Here is an 11,983-nt window from a genome sequence, read left to right as displayed (position 1 = left end):
AGAGATATTCTTACTAATGCATGTCCTTGGTGTGGGCTTTCATATACCCATACTTTATACAAGTGTGTACTTACCCTATAAAAATCTAAACTTTTAGGTGCTGGCATAGGTGGACGCTAGAGCTACACGATCAACGCTAAAGTTTTTCGGACGTCGAGCATTCATCTGGACATGGTAGACGCTCATGCTTTCGAGGATGCTTGTCCATTTAAATTCTAGCTTAGTTGTAGTATTGAGCTAGTGGAGTATCTTCAACTAGAGTTTCTTTCCCGTTTTTGTTTAGACATTGTATTGGTGCCATTTTTGCAAGTACATCTTTATCATTACAATAAACTGCTTCTTTCATTTGATGATCATAATGTTTGATAGTTGATGGTGAACAATTATATATGTAATAGAATGTTCAGTAAGCATGTTAGGAAACAAAAATTTTCAAATTTCCCACTAAAATAACCTAAATGAAGTAAGAATGGTGTGCATACGCTTGTCTGCGACCTCTGAGAGGTTAACGACGCTAGCCTAGTCTGGGGTATCGATTCCGGTCGTGACACACAAATACTAAGTAAACTCACAAACAGACCACAAGCATACTATTTACTTTATACATCAACATGACCACTATAGTAAACTACATACATATGTAGGACCTTTATCATATGACAAGTCAGACCAATATTATGCATTTAAAGTGAGCCCTCATCATATAGAGACATTAAGACCCATATTATGAATATTAACATACAAGTAGGTCAATTCCACAGAGTCATGCATAAGAGACACATATATATATACATATACATTTAAACACCATCCTAGAACTCCTCTCAAGAGCTACTTGTTCAATGCATAGTTATAGTCCCATACCCTCACCTACACTAAGAAACTTCCCTTAGGTTATCCTCGTTAGGGCTCCATACATTACTTCCATTGTCTATCTTACTTAAGGGAAATCCCAGTCTTAATTGACAATAAGACCATGTGAGGTAAACAAAGATTTTGGTGTAATGGAACCCCACACTGAAAAAAGGTGCTCTACATTCCAACGTAGGACATTAGAATCATACTAGAATCTAGGTGGATCCACTTGCTAGATATTATGGGGTAATATAGTTAAGGAACTACGAGATGTATATTGAAACCCTCTTTATGCCAATTGGCATTGTAACTTCCATATCATGAGAAGCACAAAATGAATATCCATCCAAGGGAGGTCATTAACTCATGCAGAACCATAGGTGAATATCCCTCTTAGTGAAGTCAACACCTATCATTGTCAAATTCACTTGGTGTTAAGCTAATGTCCCTTTTTTTGAAAGCCTTTATTAATATTATTTTCATAAAATAGGCTTTATGAGAATTAACTCATTTATGCTTAGCTCATGGGTTATAGATGAGAATAGTACTTTGATCAACCTAAATCATGAGAGAATACCCTTTCACATGGACATAACATATTCATAGCCTAGTCTAGTTTGGAGTTTAAGTGACCATGCCTTTTAAAGCACTCTACTTACTAGGTTATCATACATACTAATTCATGCATTCATTCATGTACGTGTATATGTTCTTACATGAGAAAACCATTCACACCACACATTTAGACACTAGTCATATCGATACTTCATAATATCATATATTTTCCATCGTAGAATATACATTTATGTTCATAGCTTAATAATGCACTCATATTCATGTACATAGAATAATCACCTTAGGAAGTATTCTATCAAGGTAGACATGTGCAATGTATAGGCAAAGTCCCATACCCTTACCTATAGTACATCACCTATATAGTCATCCTAGTGAAGATACATAGTCATAGTTTTATGGACATATACTTTACATGCACAGTAGTAGGTAATAGTGCATATGCGAACTATCCTTTCATTGGACATTATACATCTATCATACCCATAAATATATGAATGAGATGTGAGAGTGTTTACATTGGTCAAAATGATCATCTAATGGAACTGAACATATCATAAAGGCAGCCACCCTCCAAGAATCGCAATACAGATTGATGTATAGATCACACACCACATTATAACATAGGAGACAGGACATCTTCATAATTTGAATTTAAGACTCGTAATCATGATTAAGACAATATATTCATGTAGGAATACATAGATAGAGGGTCATCCATCAAAATAAATTCATCAGTGATAGAAACATAGACCATACCTAAACCTAACAACTTCATTCAAACATAATAAACATCATTAACACTTAGAACATGATACTAGATTAGAAGGCTAATCATATATCTTCACAAGTGTAAAAATCATGATCACACTCTTCACAATACCAAAATTTGCCTTCATGTCCAGGATCATAACATATAGAGATTTACAAGAAAGTAAACACCGCCACCATAACTTGACCTTACTACACAATGTTGTTCAAGGCCAATTCAACTACCAATTCTATACAAAGCAGAGGAAGTAGGACAATATTACCAATTCACGAAGCTTTGATCATCATTGATAAATTATCAATAATTCACCATTCACTTGAATACAAAACAGTCGCAATAGGCAATTAAATCTAGTAGAATCATAAATCAATAAACATAGAATAAAGATCACAATGCCCACATTATAGGCTAAATTGAGAAATTTGGAGGATCATGGGTTCTTCATAAAATTGAATTGAAATTCTCAATAAAAATAGTAGCTAATCAATCAATTCATCACAAACATGTTTTTGAAATCAATATATCAATGAACCCTGGCTAGATTGATTGATGGCCATATTGATCATGAAATATCTTTGCAAACATCGCAAGGAACTCCTTAGATGAATGGATAACTAAGGATCATTATTTACCATACCTAATTGCATAAAAGGTCCATGAAAAGTTGATGAATAATCCATTGAAATCCCACCCCTATGTTGTCCTTGATCTTCAACTCCAATGGAGGTTTCTAGAGAGAGTTTGTTTTGAGAGGGAACAGTCAAATTTGAAGTATGGAGGTTCTTATGTTATTAATTAATTGAATATACCTAAAATACCCTATAATAACAATCCATAAACTTTTATGAATGTGGGATGAATTTACATTCACTCATTAAGTAGACATCTCGTTCGACTAAATTGTAGGCACAAACGGGTAAGGGAAGTTAATGGACCATCGTTTGGTCGTCGGCGCCATGGTGTTGCTCCGTAGTTTTGGATTGAGACTTAATTTGGAGGCCTGATCTCACACTTCTATGTTTTGAGGAATTACCCCAATCTATGTGACTTCTATTTACCTTCGAGGCATTGATTGGTGGGTCGTCGTTTGGACACTGCCAAGGCAGTGTCTACGCAGCGTTTGGGTCCTCCTCAAGGAACCCTTGCGTTGTCCCTGGGGAGTCATACCCGAATGTTTTGAACCTAATCATGATCATAAACATTTCAAGGTATAATACCCTAACAATTTGAGCCTCAAAGAACATGTAAAACATACCAAGGCACACTAGATCACATTAGCACGTCTAAGGACTAACTTTCAAACGTCTCGGACGTTCTTGGATGTTTGACCTCCAAATCACTTCAAATCAAGTATACACACTATAAAACACCTAATCAACATATTATTTAGGAAAATTTGAGGCTCTAGATACCTAAATTTATTTTAATAGACCTTACAATATCCCCCACTTGGGAATAATTATCCTCGCACAACACTTGGAACATTTTAACCACTTACAAGGACTGAATGACACATAGAGAAGTTCACAATAATCAACACATTATCACATAGAAGTCAATCCACCAAACATACAAGGAACATCAACTTGATACCATTTTCACTCAATGCAACATAAGCAAGTAGTATCCTTCACTCATCACTCATCAATGCATCAAGTACATAGGTTCTTCTCATGTTCATTGGAAGAACATCGTTCTCCTAATAATAATATGGACTTTGATTTTCATTCCTTTAAGAGATCAATAATAAACTTCATACGAATTACACTCAATGCAACATAAGCAAGTAAAAACCTTCACTCATTCACACCTTAATGCATCAAGTACATAGGTTTTTCTCATGTTCATTGAAAGAACATCGTTATCCTAATAATAATATGACCTTTGATTTTCATTTCATTAAGAGCTCAATATGTAATAATAAAAATAACATGTAGTCATACTAAATATTATTACTCAAGAAGCAAATAAGAAATTCACATTCAATGCACATAGATCATGAGCAATGTGGATCAACAAAAATCCTTATAATTTAGACGTAATACCATTTAGGTCATACTTAACATTACCATGCTTTGTTATATTTAAGTAGGAATGTCCTTCACCTTAACATAATCACATGTTATCATCAGTTCGTACACAAGCAATGCACAAATGTCAATTCAATTTTATGAACACTTCTCCTCTTTTAACCAAGGAATGCTCCTACTTCCTCCCTAATGAAGTCGAAATAGTAAATCACACCAAACAAGTCACAATAATAGGAAGTCATTACACAAATTTCAAGTTTTAGTATGACGTTAGTTTTCATAAACATGCACCAATTTGGGAAATTCTTGCAATTATAGGAACACATCAAAAACACTAGCTAAACACGCCATCACTTCTAAAGAGTGATCCTACATTAAAAGTACCCACGGCACAAAAGTCACACATTTTAAATAGGACTCTTACTTTTTCGTTTAAAAGAGATTCAAATTCTCATTGTGGTCTAAAACACCACGCTTCAAAAGTGACATCAAGCATGTTCCTTACATTATCTCATGAAATATAATGCACAATTATCATATCAAGATGCACAAACATTATGAGAAAACATGTATTTCATCAAAATCTATTTTCATGCAACTAAGAGTCTTCCAAACATGCATAACGTAGTGTCTATTAAGACATGTCCAACATATGGAGAACATGCAACTTATGCTTATATGAAAAACTCCCATCATGAACAAGCTACTAGGAGCTCTTGGTTCTCAAACTTGAGTAAAAATAGAAGGATAAAATAGGCATATCTACCAACTTACTACTCTCATCATCCCCCCACTTAGGGTAAACCCATTTACGAGCAACTTATCTCAACCTTAAGAGAATCTTAGTTAACCAACTTTAATAACCAAAGCATATCATCACCTTCTTCTTAGGATCTTAAGTTATGCACTCCCTTCATCAACATCATCTAAAAGTGATTCTCAACCTAGAAGTTTCAGAAGAACTCAACATAGGACCATCAAGGGTACTCCATATCTACCATCTAGGCACATTATCCCCAACTTGGGGTAAGCCTAATCAAACCATGCCCTTTAACACCAAGGTCAAAGTAAGGCAAGACGAAACCTATAAACTCCTTACATAAGATGGTTCAACATCATTGAGGGTCTTTACTCTAAACCTCATTGTTAATGAGCCTACTAACTCAATCATCATTATTCCTCTAAGGCTAACACCTAAAGAACTCATAACAATCATGCTAGGTAATACAACCCAACCTTATGAGTCCTTAAATATACCATGTATACCAAGGGTAAATTCATATCTTCATCAGATTTTACCACCATGACATGACACGGTATGTATTTTGGGATTCAAGCCTACTAGGTTAACTAATTTGATGGAACCTTCCAACCAACCATGCCTAGATACAACCTAAGCATTTTATAATTTGTCCATGCTTAAGATCAATGTTAAAAGTCAATTAACCATTTAAAAGCAAGTCAAGATCAATCCTCCTCTTCTTCCATGAAATAAGGGGTACATACATCCTTTTAAGTCAACTTTAGAGCAAAACATAATTCCAACCTATGAAACAAAACCTTTTTTCCCTTTCTCCCTATTCTTTGAATAGGTTCACTAGGAAACAATCCAACTAATCCTAAGGGTTCTCCCATTATCTAGCATAATCCACAGTCACCTTAAAAGGTAAGCTTGCTACTTTTTTCTTCTAGGATCAAGCCTATATACAAGACTGCAATCCACACAAGGCAACTATAAAGAATCACACATGAAAGGGCAACATTGTGAACCATTTCACATATATAAAGGCAACATTAATCTTGCTTACTATTTATCACATTCTATTGAAGCATTTCAAGTCTAAAACATCACTTCACATTATCATCATATCAAATCCAATATCAACTTATCATTCCAAAGGGAACTCCATTCAACTATAGCAACTAATTACATGTTATAACAATATCATAACTTAAAATCTCACATATAATCTTATTCCTCATATTTAACATATAAATCCACAAATGACATCACATCAACATATACCAAAAATTAACCTTTACACATACTGACAAAGCCATAAAAATCATGTAAGAATCAAAACTCACCTTTTTCTCCTCACGCATTGAAATAGCATTGCATCCAAGCAATGACATTTAAAATAACACCAGACAAGAAAACATAAGAGGGAAAGATCACAGAGATTTAAGTTTTATGGCACGACACAAGAGTATTGAAGAATGCGAAACTCTATAATCCTATAGCGTCTTACTCGTAGATGTGTCACGACCCACCACCGATTAAAATACTCTACTAGACGTGACAATATGAGATTTTGGACCATGAAAAGCTATTATAACCTAATGTTGTGATACCACATTTGTCACGATCGATGAGCATCCCCTAGAAGCAACATGGCGTACTTGACCTCTCGGAGGTCTTATACAATCCCATAGTGATCATTCATCGCATTGTCATAAGTAAATTTAGCACAAAATTAAGAACTTTTCATAGCATATCATATCCTAGAAACATCATGTCATATATATAAAGTATCATAATACATAGTTATACTCTAAGTCTGTTTTGCCATCTTAGACTCAACATCAATTGAGTAGAATAAGGATACGACACTAAACCTCCTTAAATACTAACTAAACTATTACATATTCTTTAAATAAGAACTTTTAAGTAGGTAATCCTTGAATCTTAAGGACCCTTTATCGAGCTTTAGAAACATCTTTCAAGCCCTTTGATACTTAGTTATACTCTAAGTTTATTTTGCCATCTTAGACTCAACATCAATTGAGTAGAATAAGGACACGACACTAAACCTCCTAAAATAATAACTAAACTATTACATATTCTTTAAATAAGAACTTTTACGTAGGTAATCCTTGAATCTTAAGGACCCTTTCTTGAGCTTTATAAACATCTTTCAAGCCCTTCACTTAAAGGGACATCCTCTGGTCATCCATCACATACAATTTGTCTAAAAAGATGAAGAAGAATGGTATTAATACAAGAATGCACTAAGTATGACAACCATGCAAAAACATACAATTAAAGAAGATATTTTACTTAGAAATCATGCAACATGCCTTTTAAATAATCTTCATGAGCATTGCGCAATTACATAATATAGTTGATATATTTAATATACGCATAGACACTAGTAATGACAACACACCAAGTCACATACACTGCATTCACAAATAAACATGTACCGTAGTCACAACCTCACATAAAGTCACAACCTCACAAGTAACACATGGTACAATGCATGACTAGTGTCTCATTCTACTAGTCACACTCAAGCATCACCTTAAGGTCACCAGGGTGAACATTCACATAATACATAGCAGCATAGAATATTATGACAATACAAGCTTTACATTTAACTCAACATAAATCATGAACATGATATAAGACTCATTCCAACACAACATTTAAGTAAATACTACCATAAAATCCAAATAGGCAATAGTCAACAACTACATGCTTGAATTTCATTACACTACAACATCATAAGACCTTACTCATAAATCCCAATCTAAGCCTACTTGTGCATTATACATAAAAAGCTTCATAACCTCACACAAACTAAATAAACTCACAAAGAGACCATCAACATACTATTTACTTCATACATCAAAATGACCACTACAGTCAACTACATACATAAAAATGACCTTCTTCATATGACAAGTAAGACCAACATTATGCATCTAAAGTGAGACTTTATCATATAGACATAATAGGGCCCATACTATGCATATTAACATACAAGTAGGTCAATGCCATAAATTCATTCATAAGAGACACATACATAAACATATACATTAAGAAAACCTTCCTAGAACTCCCCTCAAGAGCTACTTGTGCAATGAATAGGTAAAGTCCTATACCCTCACCTACACTAAGAAACTTCCCTTAGGTTATCCTATTTAGGGTTCATTACTTCCATTGTCCATTTTACTTTAGGGAAATCCAACCCTAACCGACAATAAGACCATGTGAGATAAACTTGGAATCCGGTGTTATGGAACCCACATTGAAAAAAGATGCCATACTTGCAAAGGTACAACATTAACATCATACTAGAATCTAGGTGGATCCATTTGCTAGGTCCTACAGGGCTAACATAGTTAAGGAACTAGGAGATGTATATTGAAGCCCTATTAATGACAATTGGCATTGTAACTTCCATCTCATGAGAAATATACGGTGAATAACCCTCAAAGTAAAGTCAACACCTCATGTGGAACCATCGGTGAATCTCCCTCCAAGAGAAGTCAACACCTCTCATTGTTAAGTTCAATCGATAATAAGCTAAATTCCCTCTTTTGAAAAGCTTTTATTAATATTATTTTCATAAAACAGGGTTTAGGAGAATTTACCCCTCATATGCTTAGATCATATGCTTTTGATGTGAATTATACTTTCATCAACCTAAATCATGTGAAAATATCCTTTCACATGGACATAGAATATTCATAGCCTATTTTAGTTTGGACTACAATTGACCAAACCTTTTAAAGGACTCTACTTACTAGGTTATCATCCATAATTCATTATGCATTCATTCATGTGTGTGTATATGGTCATACATGATGAAACCTTTTAGATACCATATTTAAACACTACACATATGCATACTTCATCCTATCATATACTTTATATGGTAGCATACATTTTCATGTTCATATCTTAATCATACATTCAGTTTCATGTAAATAGAGTAATCACCCTAAAAAGTATCCTATCAAGGTAGACATATACAATGTAGAAGAAAAGTCCCATAACCTTACCTATACTAGTTAACCTATCATGTAATCCTAGTTAAGATACATATTAATAATTTCATGGACATATACTTTACATGCATAGTAGTAGGTAATAGTGCATATGAAAACTATCCTTTCATTCGACACTAAGCATCTATCCTACCCATTCATATATGCATGAGATGTGAGTGTGTGTACATTTGCAACATAATCACATGATGGCATTCAACATATCATTGAGGCCGCCACCCTCTGAGAATCACAATACACATTCATGCATAGACAACACACCACATTATAGCATACGAGACAAAACATCTTCATCATTTGAATATAAGACTCCTAATCATGGTTAAGACAATACATTCACGTAGGGGTACATAGGTAGGGGGTCATCCATCAACATAACTTTATCAATGATAGACACATAGACCATATCTAACCTTAACACATTCATTCAAATGTAATAAACATCATCAACCCTTAGAACATGATATTAGATTAGAAGGCTAAGCATATAACTTCAAGTTGTGTTATCATCACGACCACAATATTTACAATTCCACAATTTGCCTACAAGGCCATGATCATTACATTTATATATTTCCAATAAATTAAAAAACACCACCATAAGTTGATCATACACACAATGCCAATCAAGGCCAATTCAACTACCAATTCTATACAAAGTAGAGGAAGCAGGGAAATCTTTACAATTCACCAAGATTTGATCATTATTGTTCAACTATAAATAATTCACATCAACTTTAATACAAAATAGTATAGATAGACAATTCAACATGATAGTATCATAATTCAATCAACATAAAATCGATGTTACAATGCCCACATTATAGGCTAACTGAAAAAGTTGGGAGGATCATAGGTTCTTAATGAAATTGGATTGAAATTCTCATTAAAATAGTAGATAATCACCAATTTATCATAAAAATGTTTTTGATTTAACGATGAACCCATAGCAAGATTGAAAGATGGGCAATTTGATCACGAAATCTCTATGAAAGCATTGGAAGGAACTCCTTATATAAATGGATAACTAATGATGGAGGATTAAAATACCTCATTACATGAAAAATCCACGAAATGTTTGTGAAGACTTCATGGAAATACCACCCCCAAGCTGTCCTTGAGCTTCAATTCCAATGGAGGTTTCTACAGAGAGTTTGTTTTGAGAGGGAAGGGTGAAATTTGAAGAATGAATTGGGAATAGGGTTTTTTAGTTTTTTAAATAACTTAATATATCAAATATACCCAACAGTAACCGTCTATTCTCATTTTGGAATGTGTGGAATTTCCCAATCACCCCTTAAGTAGACAGCTTGCTTGACAGCATTGTAGGAGCTAACGTTGGAGGGAAGTCAACGGACCATCGTCTGGTCGACGGATCTGTCCTGTTGCTTCGTAGTTTTGGACCGAGACTACATTTTGGGGGGAAGATATCACACTTCTAAGTGTTGAGAAACTCTCCCAATATACGGGGCATCAATTTACCCATTAGGCGTACTCTGATGGTTCGTCATTTGGACACTGCATAGGCAATGTCTAGGAAACGTTTAGGTCCTTCGCAAGGACACCTTGGGTGGTCCATGGAGAGTCGTTTCTGGACGTTTCTTACCTAATCACAATCATAAACATGTTAAGGTTCTTACCTATCAATTTGAGCCGCAAACAACATGTAAAACATACCAAGGCACACTAGAACTTATTAGCACATCTAAGGACTAACTTTGGAGTGTATTAGATGTTCTTAGACGTTTAACCTCCAAGTAACTACAAATAATGTATACACACTATAAAAATCTTAATCAACATATTATTAACCTTTGTAAGAACATATGAGGCTCTCGACGCCCATATTAATTTTGGAAGACTTATATGCATTCACCTTAGGCCCTACATATCAATTTTCTTGAGCCATCATAGCTCCATTTAGATTAAGTTGAGCTCCCCAAAATTAATCAGTAGTCATATCCGGGGTAAAAATTGGAATTTTATTCCTTTGATTAGCTATAGGGACTTGTCTACATTGAGCATCTTGACCACTTTGGGGAAGTTGTTTACCTTTGGAAGGAAGTCCCTCATACATCGCTTCCTCATCCACCCATCTTGCTCCCATCGTTCTTGTATTCATATTCTATAAACACAAGAGAAGAGATTAGGAAAAAACTTATAATCTCAACTCTATGGAATGACATAAGAGTAATGAATAAAGTAAACATTCTATCGTCCTATAGACTCTCGCTCATAGATGTTTTATAATTCACCACCGATGAACAAGACTCTACTAGACATTGATTTATGAGACATTTAATCCTAAAGATTAATTAATAACCTTATGCTCTGATACCAACTTTGTTACGACCCAAGAGTACCCTCTAGGGGTCACACGACGTACTTTACCTGTCGAAGATCTTTTACAAGCGTCTTGGCGTTCATTCAATAAATAGATATGGAAAGTAGTGAGAAATTCAATATTTTTCATTCATCACATTGATATGAAAAATAATGCAAAATTAAAACTTTTCACAATAATAGTCAAGATCTTTTATAAAATTTAAGAAAGAAACTAAGTGTAGTCATAAGCCATGTTAGACACAATTCAATTTCATAGGGTCACAACACGTTCATCAATTTAAAAAAAAAACTTATAGTCTATTAAAAAGTCTTTATAAAAGGAAACTAGACCTGAGATCCATGTCTTCGATCATATGAGGACATACCAATAATGAGAGAAATCTACTTCCCACGTATCAACTTCTAGAAAATGCTCACTTTCCGCCTACACTTGTTGACCTAAAGAAACATATACAATTAGCATATTTAATGCACTAAGGATGGTGAACATGCAAGAAAATCGTGTAAAAAGGGACGTTTACTTTAAGACATACTTTCATGCTATTTTGATAGAAACGTTCATCATAAGAGTTTAAGAAAGATAATAAAAGTCAAGAATCACATATAAGAA

This window comes from Solanum lycopersicum, chromosome 1 (assembly GCF_036512215.1).
Source record: "Solanum lycopersicum chromosome 1, SLM_r2.1".
Lineage (NCBI taxonomy): Eukaryota > Viridiplantae > Streptophyta > Magnoliopsida > Solanales > Solanaceae > Solanum > Solanum lycopersicum.
This window is presented reverse-complemented; position numbering follows the sequence as displayed.